The 13,912-nt window shown below is 33.9% G+C and overlaps 1 non-coding gene across 1 annotated transcript; it reads right to left on the minus strand.

Moving 5' to 3' along the window:
• Nucleotides 1-2,812: 2,812 nt before the first annotated feature.
• On the minus strand, nt 2,813-2,917 carry LOC111797760 (U6 spliceosomal RNA). The gene has a single exon (XR_002815587.2). It is a non-coding gene; the product is annotated as a U6 spliceosomal RNA (small nuclear RNA).
• Between the last annotated feature and the right edge of the window lie 10,995 nt (nt 2,918-13,912).

The following is a 13,912-nucleotide window of genomic DNA, read 5'->3' on the forward strand; positions in this document are numbered from 1 at the left end:
TTAATAATGTTTTCAACTTCGTGATTTCACTATATTACAAGTTTATAAATTTTTAAGCCCATGAAAATTTTAAAATAAAGTATTTCTTAAATAGTTTTTGGACCATGATACATATGGTAACATAGGTCATTACATATTCTATTTATTTAAATGTATTTAAAGACCCCACAATTACAAACTCTATTTTAACAATATATATTTTGATAATAGTTCTAATTTATGGAAATTTTATGAAATAAAATAAAACACTCGAAAAAAATAGATAAAATCAATAAAAGAAAATGTTTTTTTTAATTCAATATGAATATAAATCAATGGTTAAATTAAAAAAAAAATAATAATAATAATAATAACTATTTAAAAATATTAATAATTATTTGTATAAGTGATCTTTATGACGGTCCTTTATAATCAATGAACAAAACTACCTCATTTTATGATTCAATGATTCTTTCAAGTGGGTTTGGTGTAATAGGATGCTCGTAAATGGAAAAGGTGAGATTAATTTTTGTAACGGTTCAAGCCCACCACTAGCAGATATTATCTTTTCTGGCTTTCTCTTTCGAACTTCTTCCTTAAAGGTTTCCAATGTAAATTCTTTTTGACCAAAACAACTCATGTTAAAAACAGAACTCGACCCAACCCAACTTTATAGTTTTAGTTTAGATTGATTTAAGTTCGATATATATATTTTTTTAGTTTATTTTTAATAAAAAAAGAATTTAGTTAGTAAAATATTATGACTTAAAAACTTAAATTTTGGGAGACCATGTGTTCCTAACGATAGCACCCATGAGAGGGATGCTCGGATTTTGTAAGAAAGGGAAGCTAGACTCCAAGTTCATCGATCCTTTTGAGATTCTAGAAAGAATAGGACTAGTTGGCCTACCGACTCGCACTCCACAAAACTTACCTATCGTACACAATTTATATATGTGCCCATGTTAAGAAAATATACATCACCTCACTCATGTGATAGCACATGATACACTTCCCTTTAGAGAGGACTTAACATATAAAGAAGGGTCGTTTCAAATATAAGATAGAAAAGTCAAGAGGTAACGAATTTTATAAAAAAATAATATTAAATTTTATGAGAAAGTGGTAATTTACTTTGTTTATAAAGTTTAAAAGAATCACGAAATTGTCATTGGTGACCAAATTAAATCCTTCATAGTACCCTTATGCACATAATCCACGGTTTCTTGAAATCTAGTGGTTGGATCTCCCTCTAAATTGGATATGATCTAGAACGTTCACAGGTCATCTCATACAACAAGATTCGACAAATCTTTGACCGGCACAGGATTTTCTTGTGAAAGATCTAAAAGGATCAACTACGAAATCATGGCGGTTCTAGACGTTTCAAAAGTGGTGGTTCTTTTCTCTTAAGTTATGAGCCATGTGTGTTCATTTGGAGCAAGAAACAAGCAGCAACAATCCTTCAATCATGAGTTATAAGCATTTTCATTTTTTAGGTTTTGAGTTTCCATGTTCCTTCAAAATTTGAGAGCTATAGTCCACTATTTCCCTCCAAACTTGTTTTTATAGCTTCCAAATAAGATTAACACAATTTTGGTGAAGGAAAGAAGCACAAAAATGCCCAAAACCTATTTCCCAAATTTGGTCCACTATTGAAGGAATAGAAAGGAGCTTAAAAAATTCAATTCGATTTCACACTAATTCTTCGTGTGAGACCTATCTCAATCGGTTTCTGTACCTCCAGAAACATTTCCATAGAAGACTTGAAAGGGCAATAACTCCAAGAGTGTGCCAAATTAGAGAAATTCAATATCATGTAAGTTGGGGATAAAACTCAAACTCTTGTTTCAAGCCCGTTTTACTTAAAATTGAGGTTTTCGTTAGACTTAGGGAACTAAGTAAAACATATCTGATTAAGGAATTGGGGGATAATTAGTCTAAGATCAAGCTGCACGATCAAACTCTACATTTTGGGTTTAGTTGCAGACCAAAGATTGGAATCCAATATTGGGCACACTTACATAAAGTCGTCCTTCCAAATTAATTCATTTAGTTTGAGAGGAGTATAAGGATGAATTCTTGTGGAAAAATTGTGGCCTTAGTATGCCACAATAATACTACTAAATAAACCATAAAATTGAGTATTCCATCGAGTTTGGAAGCTGATAACTTAGGATACAGTCCACGAAAAGGTGAGATATCGGTCCCTAACTCTTTCTTGAGACTCCATCTTTAAGTTTCATGAAAGAATTGAGGGGAGAAATGTAAGGACCCTAGATTTCTACTGACTTAAAGTCGCTACCATATACATAATGTAACTTCTTATGTGAAAATAATCAATTAAATCATCTTCGTAAACACAACTTTATGTCCTTACATATTTAAGAAAATGTCTTTAAAACAAGAAAAAAGAAATATTAAATGAACCACCATATCCTAAAAAACCTAAAGTCTAAGAAATTTAAATATAGTGTCAATTGTGCAACCTTTACATGAAACATAGAAGTAGTATGAGTATTTTAAGAAATACTCACAAAATGACCCACTATTAGGGTTAGAAAATGAAGACATACACATGAATGGGGCCTATCCATTTTAAGTCATATTCAAAATCATTACACACATCTTCTGAGCCCCTTCTAGTCGGGCTAGCATTCTCTGGTGTTGTTGTCAGAAACGAGTAACGGATAAATGTAACATAACACAATAATATGAGCCACCAACCATTTTTCATGTCTTGGGGTCGTGCATCATATTAGAGCCAGGTTTCGATCCTGGGACCTATGGGTTATGGGCCCACCACACTTTCACTGCTCCACTCTGATTTATAAAAAATTTGGACCATTTCTCAATTGGTGCATGTCATCCTTTCGCAGGGGCCATGCTAATCTTCTCTGTATCGTTCCAATTATTACTTGTTTTAACCTCTATTCGATTGTTTTTCCCCGATTTTGATGTTGACCTTATTATGATTTGAATTAGGTTATACTAAAGAAATTTTAGAAAATTTGAAGCTCCTAACACAAGAAAAAACTTACTAAGCAAGGCATGCGTCATCCATATAAATAGTCATTCTGACTTTTCTCAAGTAATGCTTGAGTAAGGACATAATAGTGTTAAGGAAAATTAACAAAATACCTTATCATGAGAGTTTATGAAGCAGACCAATTTTTATGTTTTCTGTTGTTCTAGAATGGAGGATAAGATATAATGATATGTGGTCTGGGTGACTAATGGGTGTTATTTCCCCGTTGAGTTTGCTTGAATGTTTAGGTTATGATTTCCTTGCTAGTTGATAGGAAAATCTCCCTAATAAGCATGCATGAATGATTAGATTATGTTTTTCGTGCTTTAGGTTATTGATAGAAATATCTCCCTAACAAAGTATGCATGAGTGAACCAGGCTAAGATTAGGTCCCTAAAGCTAGAGCAGTTTACATGTACATCTGGGCCAGTACATTTCTAATAGATCGAGTACCCTTGGATTATGAGTAGCGATCATATGTCTAGACTTGCGTGCACCTAGAGACTGAATTAGCCCCAAGGAACTAACCCCAAGCATCTTAAAAAATGCGAGATGAGGACTAAATCACCTAGATACCCCTGAGGACCTAAGAAACCTCCATGACATCTAATAATGCTTAAGAAAGCTTAACAAGCTTAACAGTAGTATGAACAATATCCTCAAAACCCCAAAGTCACTTGAACTATTATTGAGTGAAGGGTCGAGTCAAGGCTGACGTTTCAATCAAGTAAACTAATCTTGAAGAAGGACTTGGGATTACATGGGTAGTTAGCTCGAACTTCTATTGAGTGTACAAACGGGTAAGGAAGAAGTTACGATTTCGTAAATTAGCCTTGAAAAAGATTTGGGGTTACACAGGTAGATGGCTGAGGGTGATTGCTCCACTTAAATGTAGGAATGAGATAAAGACTAAGACCGTAATTCTATAAACCAATCAAGAAAACGGAGTTGGGACTACACAGGTAGTAGACTCATGATGAGTGCCCCAAGTGAATGTGAACAAAGCGTCAGGCCTCCTGAATAGGGTCGCACTGTCGTAAATCTGTAATTGAGGATGAAACGTAAAACCCTCAAAGTATGTTGTATGCTGTATGTCACGAGCACAAGATTCTTCTCTAGTATGTGTGTTGTATGGATGTGTAGAGCAAGATACTATACACACTCCTTTTTTTCTTGTTGGTTTCCAGCAACATGAGTGTGAGTGTGTGCTAGCCTGTAGTCAGACCCAAGGGTATGTATATGAGTCCGCCTAACAGATTCATGCGCGCCTGCACGAATCGTGCATACACAAGTATTATGCATTCAACCTTACCCAAAAAAGAAAGTAGAGCCGGGGAATAGTCACGAAGAAATTGGAAAAAGCCCTAAAAGGGTATTTTTGGAAAAATAATTCTAAACGAGTGAGAAAAAATTTAACCAAATTGGAAATTAAGCCCCTCAATACGGGCTTATTTGGAAGCTAGCTCAAAAGATGACAAATTGATATTTTTGGTATAAAATGATGATTTTTTCTTTTTTGAGATAATGACCAAATTAATAATTAATAATTAAAGAAAAAGTTTGGGATAATTACAAAAATTATCAACCATGGGATGTTTGACAAGTGGAAGACTCTCATTGGTTGAATTCAAATTTTTGAAAACATAAATGGTAAGGAAAGTGATTGAATTTACATGTTTATTCTTGCCATTTATGTTTTCTCAAATTTGAAATCTTAATATATGAATTAGAAGCTCAAATTATTCTTGCTTGAAAGAGCACAACCCTAAGTCACTAATTTGACCGATTTTAAAAAAGTCAAAAGTAACGAGATTTATAGAAAGTTAGATTATGAGTATGTTTACTCACTTTTTGTAAAAAAAAAAAAAAAAAAAAAAAAAAAAAAAAAATTCTTCTTATATAGACCTCTTTGAAATTTTGGTTCATAAGAAGATCTACAAAATGTCATTTGAGCCCATTAGTAAGAAATCTAGAATTTGGGCGGTTTTGATTTCGTAAAAATTAGCATGTCTAATCTATTCCAAAAGTTTCGTGAAATCAAATAGAAAGATTTTTATGAAGCGCGGGAAGGAAAATAACCAGAGGAAGACTTAAATTTCTGAAAATTGAGAAATTCCCTCACCACGACAAATCTCATCCCCCATTGCTTTGCAGCAAGAGAAGGAACATATTTGATGAAGAAACCAAAAGCTAAAAGTCGCTTGAACGGAAGAATCAAAAAGTTGACTTTGAGTGAGTAACAAATTTTGGAATTTTAGAACTTTATCCACAAAATTCGTTCTCCATCGGTTGAGTCATGAGATGGGTCTTATACCATTAGCTTTAGTACAAATTAAGGAACTAAGTTGCTGACGAAGTTGAGAGGAGATAAGCTTTCAATTGCCTAAATCGAGAGCGACGAAGCAATCTACTTCGACTCAACATATTTTTGTGGTTTTTGAACCAAATGAATTAAGATCAATCTCAAATGATCAATCGTATGTAGGTCTTTAAGTTTCATGAAGAAATGAGTAGAGATGGTCATAGACTCACTAGAGAATGAATGAGTTACAGAGGTGGAAAGATGTCTTTGTGCGTGTATTGTAAAGATAAAAGGTAGAGGATGAGTGTGACGTTGCAACGTAGGAATTTGTCACATCATCCTATTGTCTTTTCTTATATTTGTACATTGTTTGGATTGATTCATCTCTTTTTATATCTTTCTTACCATAATTTTTAATATTATAGAAAATAGATTCAACTTGAGAAATTTTAAAAAAATTTGAGGAAAAATAAGCTCTAGAGAGGTTGTGAAAAGTGAACTCTAACACGATCCAACAGGTAAATGGCTACATAGAACATAGAACGACCTTTGCTTACTATTTGGGTTGGTTCACATATTTTAGGATGGGCTCTCACAATAATATTTGATGCTGAAAAAACTAGACTCAATCGGGTACGTATTCAAGGAATTTGAAGAAATTTTACTTTCGAAAAGGCCATGAATAATGATCCCAAACACACTCAAACATGTAATTAGCCATATGGAGTATGTTTCAAAAGATACTTGTAGGGTCGATTAGAACCATCGAAAAACTTTTAGAAATCATACTTAGGAGGCTAATTGACCTAGTATCATGATAACTAAATCTTGAAAACCTAAAATTTAGCAGTTTGGTACATTATTTTATCTTACACTTCCATAATGCATAATTGATAACTTTGATAGAATTGATATATTTATAAGTTTTTCAACATGGCTTGGTTGATACATTATCCCTTGTTTGAGTATGTTGAGCATGATGTACGTATATTCACGTTTATAAATGCATGATTTAGGATTTGGGATCCCGTTTGTGCCAAGTATTGTTATTGGATGATGGAATATTCTCTACAATATCTGTAATAATCATATAGACCATAAGCTACTACTTCGTTATTATGATCCTAGAACCCAGTTTTGGATTCTACAGAACATTGGGTTGACTAGGTATTTTGTAAGGACAATAAGGGCATTTTTCCTATTCGTGAACTTACTAAGAAGGGTTAGGGTCTATTGGATACACAGAGTTCAGTTGTCACCCACAGGGGATCCTAAGAGTCTTAGAGGGTATACTACTAAGGTAACTTGGTTGTATCTAGTGGGGAGCCATGACTTTATACTATTATACCTAAGAGCAGGTGTGAGTCGGTAGCTAATTGTCTTAGTTTGAAAGGAAATATGGCAGGTAGTTTACTATTCCTCGTGCAGGTAGGTTATTGTTCTAACCCGAGGAGGGTGATAACTCTTCAAAAGTAAAATTATACCAAACCTTTTTGTACTTAATTTTGTACTCATACTCACAATTTTCTTATTAATTGATCAGTTTATAGTAAGCATGAAATGGTTCATTATGGTTCAACATGAAAAAAATATCAATTTGCATAAATCGAGTCTAATTGTACACTTAATTGGGTTATTTGGTAAAATTTCAGAACATTTACATTGAACCATGATGTTGTAACAAATCTAGAAACAAACCTATTGACGATGACCATGTACAAATTACTAACCCTGACGTTGAAGCAATTCAAAAAGAAAATTTTTTAGGGATGACATGGAAATTATAATCCAAATCATCAAGCCACGTGGGTCCTTGACTACCCATTTAGGAACGTCCTAGGTGGATGACTTATCCTTTCTTAGCCCCAAATGGGAAGAAACAAACCGTATAAAAAGGAAAGATTACCTAAAATGAAGAGGAGGCCACCAAAGGGGAAAACGGAAAAGTCACAGCCGAGAATAAGACTAGATAAGTACCTGAAGTTAATGTTTTGACCTCTATTGATGTTCAATTAGCTTCGGTGACTAATATTTTACAAAATCTAGTGTTAGGACGAAGTTCAATGACTAATGCACTAGTCGAAACTATTGCTATAATGACTCAAATAACAACTGAATCTTGTGTATATTGTGGAGAAGAACACACTTTTGATCAATGACCAAGTAATCCGACTTCAATTTTTTATGTGGGGAATCAAGCTAGCAACCAGAAAAATAATCTATTCTCAAACACTTATAATCTGAGGTGGAGAAACCATCCAAACTTTTTATGGAAGAGACAAAGCTCATATAATCAACAGATGTCACCTGCGACAAATTACCCTCCAAGCTTTGGAGTACAAAATCAAATGGCATATGGTCCTAACAAGCCAATGCCGAAGGAAAAGGAACTAGTTAAGCTCAACCGATACAGAGAACATCTCTTGGGAGCCTAATAAAGGAATATATGACAAAAAATAATTTTTTTGATAAGAGTCCGTAAGCATCCTTGCAAAATTTGGAAGTCCAAGTAGGTCAATTAGAAACTGAGTTACAAAATAGATCTCTTGGAAAGCTGCCAGTAGATACCAAAACACCAAAAAGAAAAGGCAAGAAATAATGTCAAGCAATAGAATCGAGAATCGAGAATCGAGAAAGAAATCCCCAGTAGGAGAGGTGAAATTAAAGAACACAGTGACAGTCACTCGTAAGAAAAAGCGGATAATATAGGAGAGAAAGGAGGAAACTGCTAAACACAAGGATCAAAACAAAAATTATGCTAAAAAAGTATAGTCTCCTAAAACGCAAATGCTAGTTAACAATGAAGAAGAGAGTAGAACGTACATACCAACACCTCCTTTTCCACAAAGAGAAAAAAAAAAAAAAAGAGGAAGTTAATTTTCATATAAACATACCACGGATGGAAGCTTGGAAGAAAATGCCAAATTATGTTAAATTCTTGTAGGATGTGCTCACTAATAGAAGGAAGCTTAGAAAATTTAAGATGGTGACACTAAATGAAAAGTGTATTGCAAATAATCCCACTAAAGAAAAAAGACCCAAGCTTATTTACTATTTCTGTATCTATTTGAGAAAAGAAGTTAGGTCGAGCATTATGTGACTTGGGGGCAAGCATCAACTTAATATCTCTGTCTATTTACAAGAAGTTAGGGATGAGTGAAGCTAGACCAACTACCGTCACCATCCAACTAGCCGATAGATCCATCACTTGTCCATAAGGAAAGATCGAACACATTTTAATTCAAGTGGATAAATTCGTATTTCCAAAATTTTTTATTGTTCTAGACTATGAAGCAAACTGTGATGTACCAATTATCTTGGGAAGACCATTTTCGAAAACCAGAAGAACATTGGCAGAAGTCCACAAGGGAACTATAATTTTGAGAATGAATGATCAACCAATAGAATTAAATGTCAATGACACTCTGAAATGTCTAGCAACGGCAGAAGAATGCTCACCAATTTATAAATTGACAAAAAAAAAATCCAACAAATAGTTAGAAACAGCAACCAGAATGAGACAACAACTAGAATAATTGCATTAAATAACAAGTAGAATGACAGGAACTCATAAGAGTTTTTGAATCACTTGAATCATAGGAAAGAAAAAATCATTAAAGAGGTCATCTATTGAGAACACACTTGAACTACATCTTAGAAGTATAACTATTTTATTCATTAGAATATTTTACCTATACATTGGTTCTAAAGATTTTGAAACGACTCTAGATTTTCTACTAATCTGAAGTCGCTACTATTTGCATATCATCATCTCCTATGTAGAAATAAACATTGAAAACATTATCGTAAAACATTGTCATGGACTTACATGTTGAAAACGTCTTTAAAGCAATATAATGAAAGTTAAAAAAAAAAAAAAAAAAAAAAAAAAAAAAAAAAAAAAAAAAAAAAAAACAAGTAAAATTTAAAATTGAAAACTTCAGTATACTAACCTATGGTTTAGGAATTTAAATACAACTATTTTATGCATGTGTCATAGTTTTACTTGTGATGTCATCATCAGCTCTACGGGGGTGACTTGCCTTTACTGAAAATGGAAGTAGCACATGGCTTGAGTATTTTAAGAAATACTCAATAAGTTACCCCTATCGGAGTTAAATGCAATCACATGCAATTTCATGAGTGGAACCTATGGTAACTGTCTATTTTCCTAGGGTGGCTATCCTAAACACGCAATTTGGATGTGTACTTAATTTTTCTACACATGATCTACACATGCGCGTATGGACTTACAAGTTGGTTCGCACACCTCTTGGACCCCTTTATGGTCGGGCGAACCCGACCCTCTTCGAGCTTCCCTTTGACACTCGTGTCGCTTCAATCTCTTGAATCTTGCGTATGCCTCAGCTTAACTTGAGTGCATACTCTTGGTGTTTTGGATGATGGACTATCCTCATCGGTTGTATCATGACACTTCTCAATCTTGACCCTCCCATGGTCGGATGGGCGCCACTTGAGGGTCGCCCCTTGACTATCTTGCGTGTGGGGGTCACAACTTATTTTCTCTTAGTGTGGTTGTGACACTCTTCCCTACTTAACTTAGTCATCATTCTCGATAACTTTCTCGGTGTCACAATCGTTTCAGTGATTGTGACACCAATCAACAACTTCCTACGACTTCACCTTTTTAGGCTAAATAAATAAATTAGCTATTCTTACACCCTCTTCAGGTTAGAACAGTATCTACGTATTCGTTGTTTCTATTGGCTAGAACAGAAGACTACCTACTCATACAGGCTTCTTGGGCTAGAAAAGTATAAGGCCATGGTTCCCCACTAAGCATAACCAGAGCTACCTTAGTAGTGTACATTCTATGACTCTTGGAGTTCCTTGTGGGTGATAACTAATTCCTATGTACCAAGTAAACCCTAACCCATGTTGGTTAATTTACGAACAGGGTTTATGCCCAAACGTTCCTATAAGGTACCTAATCAACCCAAAAATTCCGTGTGACTTAATAGCTAGGTCCTAAGATCAACTTATTGTAAGACAATAGCTCATGATCTAAAATAGTCATAGTAGGCACTCAAGGCCACATAACGATCACCCAAATACTAATTGGGCACATACGGGTTTCCAAACTCTCAAACATGAATGTAAAATTATACATAGGCATAAATCATGCTCCACATAATAAACCAATAAAGCATGCTTAGGTACTTGTTAGATAATAAAACTACTTGTATTCACAATTCATGCAAACGAATACTATAAAACTGAATATCGTGCTAAACTGTAAAGTTTTAGGTTTTCAAGGCTTATCTTTCATAATGCGGTAAATTAGGCTTCTAAATATGAATGCTAATCATTTGCCAAAGTTTCTAATCAACTCCGACCGTGTTCCTTGAAACTTGCTTGAAATAGTTACTTACTCATTTGGTTGTGTTTGGGTGCTCCATTCAGGAACCTTCCCAAGGTTGAAATTCCTTCAAACTTCTTGAGGAGTAAGTGGCAAATAGTACCTATTTTCTAGAAAAATAAATATTTTTTTTTTTAGAAACGGTCTAAAAGCATTTGAACTGATTCAAAAATGTGAGAAAAGGTTTGTCTATATTGTGGTTTACTTGTTCGGCCCTATTCGTGATCGGTTTTTGCTACATTCCCTAAGTTGTTTGCGCCTCAATTTTTTTGGGTAGGTCCCAAATTGAGTTTATTTTCTCCCATATCAAAATTTATTGTGAGAATTGGTCTAATTCTTACTAAATAAAAAAACAACCAAATTCAAAGTTTCTAAGGGAGGGGCTTGAATGGCAAAACTCTATCCTCCTATTAAGCTCTTACCCAAAAAGTTTCCTTGAATTACTCTTGATTCTTTGCCTAATTTTAAAAACGGGAAAAGTAATGATGTAGGCGAAGAACATAACGATTCTTGTGAGATCTTTCATACTTAACATAGCTTACACAGCATGGTGTATGGAGGCTTATGCATCAAAGATTATATACATCATATTATTCTATAACAAGGAATAATCACATTATAGCACAACTTACAAATATGGAATAATACAACATAGGGACACAAGGCACGTGTAATCGTACATCATACAATTCGCTCAACCAAGCAAAAAGTTAAGCCACTTAACTGAGTAACTTAAGCCGAACTTGCTAATTTAACCATGAAGCTAGTCCAAATCCATCATTTGAAATCCAAGTCAACTTATGAGAATTCACGAGACCCAATTAGAACACATTGAGTAGTTTAATTACCTAATGCCCACAATTAAATCTATAAGTTATCTTAGAATTCTTTAAAATGGGCCAAAAAGTGGCCATATTTCAATTTCTTCTAGAAATACTAAAATCCACTTCAAGAGGATAAAAATAAAAAAATAAAAAAAATTAGGGAAGATCTAGAAAACATTGGAACAAATGGAGCAACCCAAGTCATTTAAGCCATTTGAAGTTGTAGAGCCGAACTAACCGGTCATTGGAGAGGAGCGTGGGTCATGACATGAGGTCGAATCAAACGTGCGAGTTCAAACACAGTTCAGAAGGTCTGAGGGCCACTATGCATCCAAATACACCTGGAAATGAATTCTAAACTCAAGACTATAGATACGATTTTAGATCTTAAACAATATATATTTTTTTTTCAATTACAAATGGGTCACTTAGATAGATATAATAGTTTAATAATGTTTTCAACTTTAAACATCTTCTATACATATTCTATTTATTTAAAACATGAGTGAAGGTATATAAATGTATTGAAAGCAGAGATGAGATTATTTTTTAAAAATATTATTTAAAGTTAATATGAATATATAAAAAAATAACTATTATTATTTTAAAAATCCATGATTGAATTTTTAAAAAATGTTTGAGCTTTCTCTAAAAAAAATAATATTAAAATATTAAATAATAATGTTTATAAGTGATCTTTATGACGTCATTTAATATTCTCCTTAAATCAATGAACCAATGTATTTAAAATTAATGTGAAAATAATAAGAGCCCATTCTTCCAATGTATTTATTATATATAAATAAAAAATTAGAGAGATTTATTTTTAGCCATTTCCTTGGACTTTGTAATCAAAGAACAAAACAACCTTCATAAATGGAATGGAATTGTTTGGGATGTAAATTCTTTTTAACCCGAACAATTTATGTTAAAAACTGTAACGACCCAATGGCAGATATTTCTCTTATCCGAACAATTTATGTTAAAAACTGTAACGACCCAATAGCAGATATTTCTCTTATCCGAACAATTTATGTTAAAAACTGCAACGATCCAGTAGCAAATATTTATGTTGAAAATTGTAAATTCTTTTCTGCTCACGTGTTGCTAGGGAAAGGTTTCCACACCCTTATTATAAAGGATGTTTTGTTCTCCCTCCCCAACCAATGTGGAACATCACAGTCCACCCCCCCCCCCCCCTTCGAGACCCAGCGTCCTCGCTGGCACACCACCTCGTGTCCATCCCCCTTTGGGGAACAACCTCCTCGCTGGCACATCGCCTGCTGTTTGGCTTTGATAACATTTAGTAACGACTCAAGCCCACCGTTAGCAGATATTATCCTCTTTGGGATTTCCCTTACGGCTTTCCTCTCAAGGCTTTAAAACACATCTGCTAGTGCGGCAGGTTTCCACACCCTTAAGGGTGTTTTGTTCTCCTCCCCAACCAATGTGGGACATCACCAAAACTGAACTCGACCCAACCCAACCATATAGTTTTGGGTTAGATTGATTTAAGTTCGAATTTTAATTTTTTTTTTTTTTTTTTTTTTTTTTTGTTTGTTTGTTTCTAATAAAAATAAAATTTTAGTTAGTAAAATATTTATGTAGATGTAAGGCGTAAAAACTTAAATTTTTAATGTAGGAGACCATGTGTTCCTAAAGATAGCACCCAAGAGAGGGATGTTTAGATTTTGGTAAGAAAGGGAATCTAAGCCCGAAGTTCATCGATCCTTTTGAGATACTAGAAGGAATAGAACTAGTGGCCTATAGATTCGCACTCCCAAAAAGCTTATCTACCGTACACAACATAGTTTATGTGTCTATGTTACAAAAGTCTATGTCATTCCACTCACGTGATATCACATGATACACTTCTCTCAAGAAAGGATTTAATGTATAAAGAAGAGTCAATACAAAATTTCTCCAAATTTTAATTCTTTATGGATAAGAACTTAAAGATACTCCATAACTAGAAAATGACTAACAAGAGGTAACTAATTTTTTTAAAATTTTTGGATTATTCCGAAGAAAAAATATATATATAATCCAGTCTCTCAATTATAATCTAGTTGTTGGATCTCCCTTTGAATTGGATATGATCTAGAACGTTCACAAATCATCAAATCCAACGGCTAGAATTCAAAACTAAATTCGACAAAGCTTTGATCGACACACGATTTTCTAGCAAAAATTTCAAGAGGATCAACTACGAAATCATGGCGGTTCTAGATGTTTCAAAGGCGGTGGATCATTTCTCTTAAGTTTCGTTCATTTGGAGCAAGAAACAAGCAACACCGATCCTTCAATCACGCCTTCATTTTTTGGATTTTAAGATCTTATGTTCCTTCCAAATTCTAGAGTTATAGTCAAAATAAAATTAACCACAATTTTGGTGAAGG

This window comes from Cucurbita pepo, chromosome 6, assembly GCF_057944985.1.
Source record: "Cucurbita pepo subsp. pepo isolate OVF chromosome 6, ASM5794498v1, whole genome shotgun sequence".
Lineage (NCBI taxonomy): Eukaryota > Viridiplantae > Streptophyta > Magnoliopsida > Cucurbitales > Cucurbitaceae > Cucurbita > Cucurbita pepo.